The sequence below is a fragment of the Marmota flaviventris genome, chromosome 1 (assembly GCF_047511675.1).
Source record: "Marmota flaviventris isolate mMarFla1 chromosome 1, mMarFla1.hap1, whole genome shotgun sequence".
Lineage (NCBI taxonomy): Eukaryota > Metazoa > Chordata > Mammalia > Rodentia > Sciuridae > Marmota > Marmota flaviventris.
Window position 1 is genome coordinate 14,699,217 of NC_092498.1, and position 14,719 is coordinate 14,713,935.

The following is a 14,719-nucleotide window of genomic DNA, read 5'->3' on the forward strand; positions in this document are numbered from 1 at the left end:
ACAGTGCATTCTCCTGTCCACCAGGTCTCTGTCTGTTCCGCCTGGCAGTGCTGGACAATCCTGCTAAGTCCTTGAGCTTTAGCATTCTCCACCCAATCTCTTAAATTTTATTGGGGTGAAAGTAACATAACATAAAAATTAACCATTTTAAGGTGAGCAGTTCAGTGGCATTTACTGCATTCTCAGTGGGCTGTCACAACCTCTCTCATGTTCCAGAATGTTTTCTTTACCCCAAATGGAACTCACCCTGCTCAGAGCTCAGCAGACTTGAGTGGACGGGAGGGGCTGATCCACAGAGGAGGAACTCTGGCCCGAGCAAAGATTAGAGAGGCAAAAGGCAAGTGAGCAGGGCCATTACTGCAGGCACCTGTCAAAGCCAATTAGCTATACTCTGTGGCTTGGCTGGCAACCACACCTTGGCCTCACCCAGCCGCTGAGTGGGGTTCAGCTGCCAACTTCTAACTTCTTTCTGGCTACAGTTAACAAAGACCTGGTGCCAGCTTCCTCAGCAACAGACCAAAGGGCAGTCTCGGCTTTGACAGCCCCAGGCTCCCTGCCTGCCCGGGTGTTACTCTCCTCTTCCTTCACCCAGCATAATCCCAGGAGAGCTGACAGTTAAGTCCTGCAACCAAACCTCTCAGTGAGCTGAGCCTCCCCCTGCACAGCTAATCCCTGTGTCCCACCGCCATTGTGGGCGGAAAGTGGACTGAGTTGTTTTTCTGGAGCCACTGAGACCCACCCGCACTCCCTGGCCAGCCTATGGACAGATAGGAAAAGGCTTATGCAATGGGGCTTTAGAGAGCAGGACAGGACAAGCCACCCTTCAGGACTCCAGCAGAGCAGCAGGCTGGAGCTGCTTCCCATCTGGCTCCTAATGCTTCCCTTGGACCTCTGGGGCAAGGCTGTTCTCCCCTCCCTGCTGCACTTTGGCTTAGGGGAAAGCTCTGGGTGGAAGTACCCCTACCCCTAGGCCCAGCACCCTGTACCCAAGTTGGGATCAGCTGTGTCAGGGTGACACTGTGAGGTGATTACTCTTCCCTTCAGCATGCAGTCCCTTGGCCCATGTCCTGGATTCTGGCCAGCCAGATACCCCTTATGGCTGGTAAAGTCTGTGCTTTAGGGGTGAAGCCTCAAGATGGCCCATATCTCTAGCTACCTCTGAGGGAGAAAGTGAAGGAAGGGTCTGCCACACCAAGTAAGAGCCTGGCTATCCTGCTCTTACAAGCCACAGTAAAATTAAAACAGGCCTGGCCACAGGGTTCGATCCTCAGCACCACATACAAACAAAGATGTTGTGTCTGCCTAAAAAATAAATATTAAAATTCTCTCTCTCTCTCTCTCTCTCTCTCTCTCTCTCTCTCTCCCTTTAAAAAAAAAAAACTGAGGCCTGGGGCTGTGGCTCAGGGACAGAGCGCTTGCCTCGCATATGTGAGGCACTGGGTTCCATCCTTAGCACCACATAAAAATAAATAAAGATATTGTGCCTATGTATTACAAAAAATATTTTTAAAAAATTAAGACTAAGCCAGGCATGATGGAGCATGCCTATAAACATAGCCACTCAGGAGACTGAGGCAGGAGGATTGCAAGTTTAAAGCCAGACTCAGCAATTTAGTGAGGCTCTAAGCAACTTGGCAAGACCCTGTCTCAAAAAATTTAAAAAAGGGGGCTAGGGTCATGGCTCAGTGGTAGAGCACTTGCCTGGCATGTGTGAGGCACTGGGTTCTATCTTCAGCACCACAAATATATATATATATATATATATATATATATATATATATATATATATATATATATATATATAAAATAGAGGTCCAACAACAATTAAAAAAATAAAAAGGACTGGGGATATACTTCAGTGGTAGAGCACCCCTGAGTTCCATTCTCAGTACAAAAGAAAAAAAAGGTGGAAACATTAAACTTTATGTCATGGATATGTTACCACACACCCACACAAAATGCTCCACAATAATAGTGCAAAGGCCCTTCTATTGCGATGAGTTGCATGAACTTACCATGAATGCAGTTATGTGAACCTTGGGCATGTATTACCCCACCTGCGCAGTTCTATAGGACAAAGGCCAGCTGCTTCCTCTGTGCAAGCTTTTCCTTCCATTCCACGCTATCTGTCCTAAGAGTACCTCCTAATAAATCTACATGCTAAACTTAAACGTTTCTCTCTTAAAACTTAGCTCTGTGGGGCTGGGAATGTAGCTCAGTAGTAGAGTGCCTGCCTCTCTACATGCATGAGGCCCTGGGTTCAATCCCCAGCAATGCAAAAAAAATAATAAAATAAAAACTTTAATTTTCTTCCTATTCCAGGACTGGTCTAGGGAACTGAAGGAATTCTTTAACCCCTCCTCTGAGGTTTGGGAATGATAAGTAGAACCTCAAGACAAAGTGCTTCCTACCGGGCCCTCTGCTCCATTGAATTTTGCTAAAACTTGGTCTCTGTCCCCTCCTTTCCCTGCTGTCAGGCCGTTCAGGTCAGCCCCTCCCTTGCCCCACCCAGACCCAGAACTCCATCTTCCCTTCCCACAAGGCCTCTCAGATAAGCTGCCGCGGAGAAACTGGCTGTGGTGATAACAATTCATGGTCCTGTCACCTGCTCTTGAGCTGTAACCCCCAAAGCAGGCTGGAGAGGTCCCTGAGTTGAAGCTCTTACCAAACCCAGGACCTGAAGAAGTTCATCTCACGGAACAACCAATGGCCCAGAGATGAGTGTTGGGGAGACGGAAAGGCTTTCTTCAGCGGCCAGAGAATGGAGAAGAGGGAGCTTTGCTCACAAATGGAGGGGTTGCAGATATAGAATACATAGGTGCGATCAGGGAGGGAGGGACGCTGACAGAGGGGAGGAATGTTCATGTCTTTTCTCAGAATAGGTGGAGAACACAAGTGCCACCTGTTTTCACTATTTGGGGGTCTGGTGTTCTGACATGTGGCTGGTAGGTCTCTTTAGCCTTAAAGGTGGGGTAAGTCTAGGTCAAGTTAACCCTGTACTGCAGTTCTGGACAAGACATGTCTCAGCTGACCAGCAGGTCCACATGCAAAACAGTAGGATCTGACCCAGGGTTAAGGTATCAAAGGACACAGACACAATAAATAGGAAGGCAGAGATGCCAAGCATTTTCATCCCATTTCAGTCACCCACAGGGACATCCGCAGGCCCAAGTGAAGAGTCACTGTTTTTAGCAAAAACAGCCTTCATGTCCCTGAAGAGTAACCTAGGCAACTATAAATGTCACACCACCCAGGTCAGAGATGTGATCTACAGCAAAGCAAGTGGGCTTTGTGACTTTTAAGTCAACTAAGAGGAAATGGGTTTGGGGCTCTAGCCCAGTGGCAGACTGCTTGCTGAGTAAGTGAAATTGTATTTAGGTTTTTCCCCCCAATAATAGGGTATGTCCTGAATATTATCCTCTGATTTATCATCCCCTCCTGATTCTCCTCCTAACCCCAAGTAGGTCCCCAAACACTAGAACCTTCCTTTTCAGTTTATACTGCATATGGAAAATACTGATTATTCCTAATTAAGCCCCTGCTCTTGACCTCCAGGGCATTGCCCAGCTTGAACTCATACCAAAGAGATCCTTTTTTTTTTTTTTTTTTTTCCTGGTGCTGGGGATTAAACCCAGAGCCTCACACTTACTAGGCAAATGCTCTACCACTGAGCCACACCCAGATGAGATGAGAAAGCAATCATTTTAGAGTGATGAGAAGTTTTAGAATTCTAAAGCAGTAATGGATGCAAAACAATTTGTGGCCCTGCTAAAAATCAACCAATTTTACTGGGCTGGGGATGTGGCTCAAGCGGTTGTGTCCGCCAAAAACTAAAAGATAAAATATTTTTTAAAAAATCAACCAATTTTACACTTTAAAAGGGTCATTGCACTGGGGTGTAGCTCAATGATAGAGCATTTGTGCCAAATGTCTTCTTTGATATAAGGAGAGTAACTAAGAACAGAGTAGGGACGAAGAGCATGAGAAGAAGATTAACATTAAACAGGGATGAGAGGTGGGAGGGAAAGGGAGAGAGAAGGGAAATTGCATGGAAATGGAAGGAGACCCTCAGGGTTATACAGTGGAGGGGGGAGAGAGAGAGGAGGGGAGGGGAGGGGAGAGGAGGGGAGGGGGGATGGTGGAGGATGGGAAAGGCAGCGGAGCACAACAGACACTAGTATGGCAATATGTAAATCAACGGATGTGTAACTGATGTGATTCTGCAATCTGTGTATGGGGTGAAGGTGGGAGTTCATAACCCACTTGAATCAAAGTGTGGAATATGATATGTCAAGAAATTTGTAATGTTTTGAACAACCAACAATAAAAAATTTAAAAAAAAAATGATAGAGCATTTGCCTAGATGCATGAGGCCCTGGTTTCCATCCCCAGCACCCTTCCCACCAAAACACACACACTTGAACTTTGCAGCTAGTGATGTAGTTCAACACTAAAGTCCTCACTGGCATGCATGAAGCCCTGGATTTGATCCCCAGCACTGCAAAATATATAAATGAGTGAACTTTATGGCATGTGAATTGTATCTTCGTTAAAAATAAAAGTCAGGACTGGGGCTGGGGCTCAGTAGCAGAGCACTTCTCTAGCCTGGGTGAGGCACTGTGTTCGATGCTTAGCACTTCATACAAAAATAAATAAAAGCATGCTCTCCATCTACAACTACAAAAATAACAATAATAATAAAATAATAAATAAAAGACACATATTGTCCAGGTGGCACACACCTGTAGTCCCAGGTACTCAGGAGGCCTAGGAATTTGAGGCCAGCTTGGGCAACACAGCAACACCCCTTCACAAAATAAATAAGCAAAAGATGATAGCAGCTTTGGACGGATAAACAAGGAGAAGTAAATAAACCTCGGTATATGAGATAAGCTAGGCTGGTAACTGCCCAGTTGCAGGATCAAACCCTTTGCAGGAGACTTGGGTGGTGCCCACACCCCAACACACTGAAACTGGTGGGGATGGCCCATGCCTCAGCTAGCAACTGAATTGGGACAATGTAAGTGTATTTTTACTGGGGACAACTGGCTGCATCCTTCCAAAAGACCCTGCACTCCCTCCCCCGGGTTTCTTCATGCTTTGTACTCAAATCCCAGCAGCATCTCCCTGATTAATCCTCTTTGTCCAGATACACAGAGCTGGCTGCTTCCATTACATTAAAAAAAAAAAAAAAAAATTTTTTTTTTTTTTAGTCGTTAATGGACCTTTATTCATATGTGGTGCTCAGAATCAAACCCAGTCCCTCACACACGCTAGGCAAGCGCTCTCCCACTGAGTCAGAGCCCCAGCCCCATTACATTTTTTGAGTGTATGTGCCAGGGATTGAACCCAGGGGCGCTTAATTACCGAGCCACATCCCCAGCCCTATTTTATATTTTATTTAGACACAGGGTCTCACTCAAGTACTTAGGGCCTTGCTAAATTAATGAGGCTGGCTTTGAACTCATGATCCTCCTGCCTCAGCCTCCCAAGTGCTGGGATTACAGATGTGCACCACTGTGCCCGCTCACTTCCATTAGATTTTGCTGCAAATCAACTTTGCTTCCAGCCTGCGGAACTGGAACCAGCTCAAACAATTGGTCTTGACCACGCCATCCTCTCATCCACAAGATCCCATCTACAAGTGCCTCACCTCCCTGAACTGGGAGTCACTGCCAGGCTCCTGACAGGGCGCATGCACTCTACAAAGGAGACCAGAATAGCACTGCAGCCTCCTGCCTCTAGAGAGTGATTGACAGCCTGGCCCCCTGGCACATGCCTGTGACCCCAGAGACTCTGGAGGCTGAGGCAGATGTATGGAGAGTGGAAAGCCAGCCTCAGCAAAAGCGAGGTACTAAGCAACTCAGTGAGCCCCTGTCTCTAAATAAAATACAAAAAAGGGCTGGGGATGCGTCTCAGTGGTCGAGTGCCCCTGCATGCAATCCCTGGTGCCCCAAAAAAGAGTGATCCACAAGCCGGAGCAGTTTTGTCACTTTTTCCCAATTCAAACCCATAGTGGCCTCTGTGTGGCTGGGGAAGAGCCCCTCAGATGCTTTTGCACTGTTGTGGAAAGTGGAGGACAGGTCTTGAGACAAAAGAGAGAGGCTCCCACTGCCCTGGAAGACCTGCAGAGCCAAGGATAGGGAGGACAGTGACACTGGAGGTGGGAGCCTGGCCATCTGTGCAGGCAAATGTCTTGAGGGCGGTTCTGGGGATGAAGCCAGTGGCACTCTACTGCTGAGTTACAGCCCCAGCCCTCTTTAATTTTTTTTTTTTTTTTGAGACAGGATTCCCCTAAATTGCCCAGGCTGGCCTCAAACTTGTGATCCTCCCTTCTCAGCCTCTAGAGTTGCTGAGATTATAAGTGTGCACCACTATGACCAATTCCTTTTCAAATATTAAAAAAACTGGTTTTGTTCTGAAGATTTTTCAAATTTTCCCTGATCCAAATGTCATTTGGGCTTGATGTGGTTCAATCTCAAGTACCATGGAGACACACACAAACACAGCATTAGCTGGGCATGATCATGCACAACTGTAATCCCAGTGACTAGGGAGACTGAGCAGGAGGATTGCAAGTTGGAAGCCAGCCAAGGCAGTTTTGTGAGCACTCATCTCAAAAAAATAAATAAATAAAAGTTAGAAGAGTGAAAAGAGCATTCACGGTGGTGCATTCCTACAGTCCCAACTACTCAGCGGCCAAGGCAGGAGGATTTGCAAGTTCAAGGCCAGCCTCAGCAATTCAGTGAGACCTGTCTAAAAACAACAAAATTTTAAAAAATAAGGAAAAAATGTAAAAGCCTTAAAGGATTGGGGATGTGGCTCAGTGGCAGGGCACCTGCCTTGCAGCATGTGCAGGGACTTGGGTTTGTTCTGAGTACCACAACACACACACACACACACACACACACAATGTATCACCATTTCAAACCTACCAGATGATCAAAAATTGTTCAATTTTTAATTGAGATATTATTTACCTCACATACTATAAAATTTACTCTTTTTTTATCTTTTTTTTTTTTTTAGTTTTTAGTTTTTTAGATGTTGTTAGACCTTTATTTATAGGTAGTGCTAAGAATCGAACCCAGTGCCTCACACATACCAGGCAAGTGCACTACCGCTGAGCCCCAGGTCCAGCCCCCAAATTTACTCTTTTAAGATATACAATTTGGGGCTGGGCTTGGGGCTCAGTGGCAGAGTGCTGGCCTAGCATGCATGAGGCACTGGGTTCGATCCTTAGCACCACATAAAAATAAATAAAATAAAGGCATTCTGTCCATCTATAATTACAAACAAAATTTTTTTACAAAGATATACAATTTGGTGGGCTTTATTACAATCACAAAGTTGTACAACTGTTGACATTATTTAATTCTAGACCATTTCATTACTCCCAAAAGATTTCATCTCCTTTTCACTGATGTGCCCCACAGCATGGCTGACCCACAGCAGGGAGGAACAGGAGCTTGGGGACCCGGGGTGCTTTCTGGATGGGCACTCAGTGTGAAATGTGAGAATGGGGAGCCACAGGAGATGATGGGAGTGAAATAGAATAGCCATCGGGAAAAACTGACATATCCAAGTGACAGTCACCAAGCACACACCCCGTGACCCAGAAATTCCACTCTTAAGAATATATGCAAGTGCATACTTATGTGCTCAAAATTGAAAAATTTCTCACAGGCATAGTCACAGCAGCATTATTTGCAATAGCCCCAAACCAAGAGTAATGGAATAAACAACAGTGAAGTGTATAAGTAAAAGAATTATAAGCAGAAGTGGTGTGACCACAACGGAAAGCTGTCCAACACGAGAATAAACTAGCTGCGCGTACCAATGCAGATCCATCTAGAAACAGGATATTACACCAAAGAAGCCAGAAACAGAGGCTAGATATAATTATGATTTCATTTAAATATTTTCTTTTTATATGGTGCTACGGATCGAATCCAGCGCCTTACACATGCTAGCCAACCTCTGAGCCCCAACCCCAACCCATAACTTCATTATTTCTAATGGCTGAGTAGAACTCTATGTGCATGTGTGTATAAGTGTATAAGTGTGTGTGTGTGTGTGTGTATTATACATATGTGTATGTATCACAAATGTGAGATATATATGTGAGATATATATATATGTGAGATATATATATATATATCACAAATTGTTAATCCATTCATCAATTTACAGGCATCTGGGTTGGTTCCATAATTTAGCTGTTGTGAATTTTGCTGTTATAAACAATGATGTGGCTGTGTTGCTGTAGTATGCTGATTTTAGATTTTTTTGGAAAATACCCAGGAGGGGGACAGCAGGGTCATATGAAGGTTCCATCCCTAGTTTTTTGAGGAATCTTCATACTGCTTCCCAGAGTAGTTGAACTAGCCTGCAGTGCCACCAACAATATGTAAGTGTTCCTTTCTCCCCACAACCTCACCAGCATTTATTGTCGTTTGTTTTTTTATTTCTTTTTTTTTTTTTTGGTACCAAGGATTGAATTCAGGGGCACTTGACCACTGAGACACACCCCCAGCCCTATTTTGTGTTTTATTTATAGACAGAATCTTACTGAGTTGTTTGGCACCTCACTTTTTTATTTTATTTTTTTTTTGTGCGGTGCTGGGGATTGAACCCAGGGTCTTGTGCATGCTAGGCAAGGCACCTCACTTTTGCTGAGGCTGGCTTTGAAGACACAATCCTCCTGTCTCAGCCTCCAGAGCCATGGGGATTACAGGCGTGCGCCACTGCACTCGGCATCTGTCTAGTTCTTTTGCCCATTCATTGATTGTTTTTTTTTTTTTTTAATTTTTGTTGCTAAGTTTTTTGAGTTCTTTGTATATTCTGGATAATAATCCCCTATTGGCAGAGTAGCTGGCCAACTTTTTCCTATTCTGTATGCTCTCTCTTCATGCTCTTGTGTCCTTAGTTGTGCAGAAGCTTTTTAGTTTCATGCCATCCCACTTTTTTTTTTTTTCCCAAATTGTTTTTTGTAGTTGTGGATGGGCCAGCTGCCTTTATTTTATTTATTTATTTATTTATTTATTTTTAGTTTTAGGTGGACACAATATCTTTATTTTACATTTATGTGGTGCTGAGAATCCAACCCAGTGCCTCACGCATGCTAGGCAAGTGCTCTATCACTGAGCCACAGCCCCAGCCCCGGGGTCCCACTTATTGATTGATGGTTTCATTTCTTGTACTTTGGGGGTCTTATTAAGGAAGTCTGTGCCAACACCTATGTGATAGAGTGTTGACCTTGTGTTTTCTTCCATCAATTATAAGGTTTCTAGTCATTCCTTAGTTTTTGATCCATTTCAATTTGAGTTTTGTGCCGGGTGAAAAGAGTCTAATTTAATTTTTCTATATATAGCTATCCAATTATCCCAGCACTATTTGTTAAAAAGCTGTCCTTCCTCTAAGATATATTTGTAGAACCTTTGTCAAATATCAGACAGCTGGCTATAGGGTTGTGAGTTTGTCTCTGTGACTTCTATTCTGTTCCATTGCTCTTCAGGTCTATTTTGGTGCCATCTTGCTAAATTGCTTAGGGCCTTGCTAAATTCCTGAGGCTGGCCTCCAATTTGTGATTCTCCTGCCTCAGTCTCTTGAGTTGCTGGGTTTTACAGTCATGTGCCACTGCACCTGGCTTAGGGGAAGGAGTATTTTCAGGGGTACACAGGCCAAGGCTTCAGGGATGCGGTAATGTTCTCCTCTTGATGTTAGTGGGAGTTATCGGATGTGTGTTTTTGCAGGAAGGAAAACCTTTCCCTCTACTCTGTTCAGTTCAGTGACTGAGAGCCTCCAAATTAGTTTAACAAAAGACAAATTAAGCCGGCTCAGTGGCACATACCTGTAGTCCCAGTGGCTCCTGAGACAGGGGGATTGCAAGTTCAAAGCCAGCCTCAGCAATGGCAAGGTGCTAAGCAACTCAGTGAGACCCTGTCTCTAAATAAAATAAAAAAGAGGGCTGGGGATGTGGCTCATGATCAAGTGCCTCTGAGTTCAATCCCTGGTACCAAAAAAAAAAAAAAGACAGATTAACCAGAAAAAAAAAAAATGTAAGAGTTTTCTGAGAAGTCTAATGTGTATTGATAAAAGAAGTGAAATTCAAGAAAGCATTTTGACATAGGGTCTTTTTAAAATTTTTTTTTCTTAGGTGTCAATGGACCTTTATTTTTATTTATTTGTATGCGGTGTTGAGAATCAAACCCAGTGCTTCACACATGCTAGGAAAGTGCTCTACCACTGAGCCACAACCCCAGCCCATTGACCTAGGGTCTTATACACTAGTTTAACCAAAGAAAGGAAGTTGGGACTTAAAGACTTGATTAATTGTGAGGAAGTGATTAAGAACATGAGGAAAACTAGTGGAGATCTGAGTTATTTTCATAAGTTTTGTTTATGCAGACTCATCCTGTGGCCCACTCTGTCTCTGGTGATAAGAGTTCTCTCTTCTTTCTGGCAGGAGAGTCGGGGACCTTTCACAAGGAAAAATTCATGCCCTGCTTTAATGGATAAAGAGCTTGGCATGGTGAAACATGCCTGTAATCCCAGCAGCTCGGAAGACTGAGACGGGAGAATCACAAGTTCAAAGCCAGCCTCGGCAACTTAGCAACTTATTGAGACCCTGTCTCAAAATAAAAAATAAAAAGAGCTGGGGATGTGGCTCAGGGGTAACTCACCCCGAGGTTCAATCCCAAGTATATAAAAAAAAAAAAAAAGAAAAAAGAGTGTTGTAAGAAGAGGGAGGGAGGGGACAACGAAGTAGCTATTGCCCCTTATCCCAAAGCGGCAGACCTTAAAGTCAGGGTGCACCTCAGCTTAATGTCTTTTTTGGTGTGTTCAATTTGGGGGATTGAAACCAGGGGCTCATGCAAGTAGCTCGACTAGGGAGCCACCTCCCCAGCCCTCAATGGCTGTTTATAGCCTCTGGGCCCCTGATTTGGAAGCTGACTACAGTGTGGTGAGCTGCTGAATCTGTCTTCCTGATACGCAGCTGCGCTTCTCCTGCAACTCTGGCTTATTCAGGCTTCAACACAGACCAGGCCCTGCGCCATGTGCGCCTTATCTGTGGCAAACACTCTGTAAAGCCATTTTCTTTCGTATGTGTATGTACATACATGTGTATATGTTTAAGGTACTGAAATATGCATAACTACATTTACCATGTCAACTATGTTTAAAGGTCCAGGACGATAGTCATGCATTCATATTAGGCAGTTAGCCTAATAGTCACCCTCCATCAAGGCACAGCGCTAGCCAAGCATGGCAGCACACACCTGTCATCCCAGTGGTTCAGGAGGCTGAGGCAGGAGGATCACAAATTGGAGGTCAGGGGCTGGGGTATAGCTCAGTTGGTAGAGTGCTGGCCTCACATGCACAAGGTCCTGGGTTCAATCCCCAGCATCACAAAATAAAACAAAAAACAAACAAACAACAACAAATTGGAGGTCAGCTTGGCAAGTTAGCTAGACCCTGTCTCAAAATAAAAAATAAAAAGGACTGGGGATTGTCACGAGCAGCTTCTCAGCCTTGTCTGGTTACCAGGAGTTCCCTTCCGGATATCTGCACTGGACCCCGGACCGCGACGTACGCGAACACCAAGCACGAACTCGATTGCCTTTTGAAATGCTGGTTTATTCGCACACCACACAAAGCAATACACGAGGTGGCTGGCACACAACTGCACGATCTTACTCTCAGGCGACGAGAGTTAGTTGTGAGCAATTACATGGAGTTTCCCCCGCGCTTATATACTTTACAAGTTGTTCATACCTAACTTATCTAACATAAGCATACTGCCTGACTACTTTATCATCCTATGACCACAACTTAGAAGGTTACATCATCCACACTCAAAAAGGTTACATCATCCACTTATCTAACATAGACACACTCTCTGGTCATCTTGTGACCAGCACTAAAAAGTCACTGAGTTACTGCAAAGTCCAAACAAGTCCAAACAAGTTTCTCTGCTGATCCATGCTGACCCTTCATTCCTGATGTTTTACTCCTGTCAGGGATGTAGTTCACACACCTGAATCCCACCACCCAACTCCTAAGGCAAATAGTCACTGAAATTCCACTCAACATGACAAAGGAGTCCCTCCTGGCCTCACAGAATGTCCTGTCCTGTGGGGAAGAGGATGTCAACACTATATGATGTGTTTGAAGGTGGTCATAACCCACAGTGCTCTGGAGCCCACAGGGAGCCTGAAACCCAGAGCAAGTGAATGGACCATTTTACTACACACCACAGTGTGTGTGTGTGTGTGTGTGTGTGTGAGTGTGTGTGAGACTGGGTCTTGAACCCAGGGAAGGTCCACCGCTAAGTTACATCCCCAGCCTTTTTTATTTGTTTTGAGACGGGTGTTACCGCGTTGCCCAGGCTAGGCTCCACCTTCCGGGGTTGCTGTGATCAAATACCTAACAAGAACAACTTGAGAACCGGCAAGGTGGTGCGTACCTGTGATCCCAACAACTCAGGAGGCTGAGGCAAGAGGATCTTAGGTTCAAAGCCAGCCTCAGCAGCTCAACAAGACTGTCTCAAAATCAAATATCAAAAAGGGCTAGGGCCAGGAGCAGTGGCACATGCCTGTAATCCCAGTGGCCTAGGAAGCTGAGGCAGGAGGATCACGAGTTCAAAGCCAGCCTTAGCAAGGCGAGGCCCTAAGCAACTCAGTGAGACCCTGTCTCTAAATAAAATGCAAAACAGGGCTGGGGACGTGGCTCAGAGGTAAGCAAAGCAGTAGATGGAAGTGAAGGCCTAGGGGTAGACATGAGAGAGGGCATCTAGGGCAAAAACTAGGAAGAGACCACTGAGAAGAGGCGTGGAAAAACTGGAGGCCATGTGAGCCACATGAGGGGTTGCTGAGAGCCATAGCCAAGTAGGAATGACGCATGGCATTTTGGGTTGAAAGGTGACCCTGCTCAGGGATTAGGGCGGCTCCAGGTTTAGGGTGGATCCTGCTGGGAATAGGGCATATCCTGCTGCCTCAGGCCCCCACTCCTTTGGAGTTCCCATTGAGTTCTCCCTCCCGGGGGGTCTGAGAGAATTGGTGCATGGAGCCCGGTGGAGGGAGTGTATTCCCAGGAGTGTGTGTAGAGTCGGTGAGAGTTTGGGAATAAAGAGTTGCTGTTTGAATCTACAAGGCTTTGTGGTGGCTTGGTTATTTTGTGCCCAGCCAGACTGCGGCAAGGGGTTCATTTCATTTTATTTTTATTTTTGTTTTTTTATTTTTTGGCACTGGGGATTGAACCGCAGGGTGCTTAACCCCTGGGCCACATCCCCAGTCTTTTTTATTTTATTTATTTATTTATTTTTGAGACAGAGGCTCATTAAGTTGCTTAGGACCTCGATAGTTGCTGAAGCTGGTCTCCAACTTGTGATTCTCCTGCCTCAGCCTCCTGAATGGCTGGGATTACAGGTGAGTGCCACTGTGCCTGGCCCTACCTGTGGATTTTAAAGATACCCAGCTTTACGTCTGATACGGATTGGTGTGGAGACGGTGGCCATTGCCAAAGGTGCTGATAACGGCCAGAGCCTATTTACTAGACTCAGTCAACAGGGCTGATTTTGTTGTAGGGACGAACAAGGCAAGGCACTGAAGACGGCAGGAAATAGTTTTATTTGGCTGCAGCCAGGTTCAGAGGGCACAGCTTTTGCTGTAATCAATCAATCCCCTGAACCCAAGTTCAGGGAGTTTCAGAGTTTTATACCCAGTGTGTAAGGGGAGGGGCTCAGAAGTTCACAGTTATCTTAAAAATGTAGACATCTCTGTGAAGCCCAGCTCAAGGCCAGAGGCCTTGCTTGCACATTTCTTCAAAGTACTACACTGGATACGTTTGTGAAAACTAGTAAGGGGCTGTCCAGCACCTGGAGTGCTGGTATCTTCCCAGCCAGTGGCCAAGTAAACAGGGTGACACGAAAATAGGAAGTTCATCTACATTGGACTCTTTTGCTGACAGTTCTAAAATCAGCCATGGTGAAGAGGGCTTCTCTGTGGAGAAAGGGGTGCCCCTTCAATTTGTTTTCAGAGCAGTTTGTGGGCAGGAACTTTACATAGCCTTGGGCACATCCCGGGAGCGAGGTGGGTGAGCCTGGCAGAGCAGTAGCTCCAGCTCCCTCTTGCACAGCTGGACTGTACTCTGACCAAGCCGTCCCCTGCCCCTAGTCCTCCAGCCGGTCCCCAGGCCTACAGAACCCAGTCCCGTCCCCAGCTGGCTGTACCTTTTCCTTCTAGCCCAGGACTTCCTGCTCCAGGGATATGTGCAGACCTGTCTCCAGCTTCCCTCCCGCACCATCCTGCCAGACAGCTCTGCCTGTCCTGCAGCCAGTGGCAGGGGCGCACACCGCCAGCTCCAACTCACTTAAAACTGACCCCCATAGTGCCTTCACTGCCACCCTCTCTCCCAACCAGGTTAATGTTGCTGCTCCTCCTCCTCCCTCCCCTCCTCTTCCCTCCTCCCCTCCCCTCCCCTTCCCCTCCCCTCCTCCCCCTCCCCTCCTCCTGCTCCCCCTCCCCTCCTCCTCCCCTCCTCCTCCTCCTCCTCCCCCTCCCCTTCTCCCCTCCCCCTCCCCTCCTCCCCCTCCCCCTCCCCTCCTCCCCCTCCCCTTCTCCCCCTCCCCCTCCCCCCTCCTCCTCCCCCTCCCCTCCCCTCCCCTCCCCCTCCCCTCCCCTCCCCCCTCCCCTCAGAGAATGCTTCCGGGAAAGTG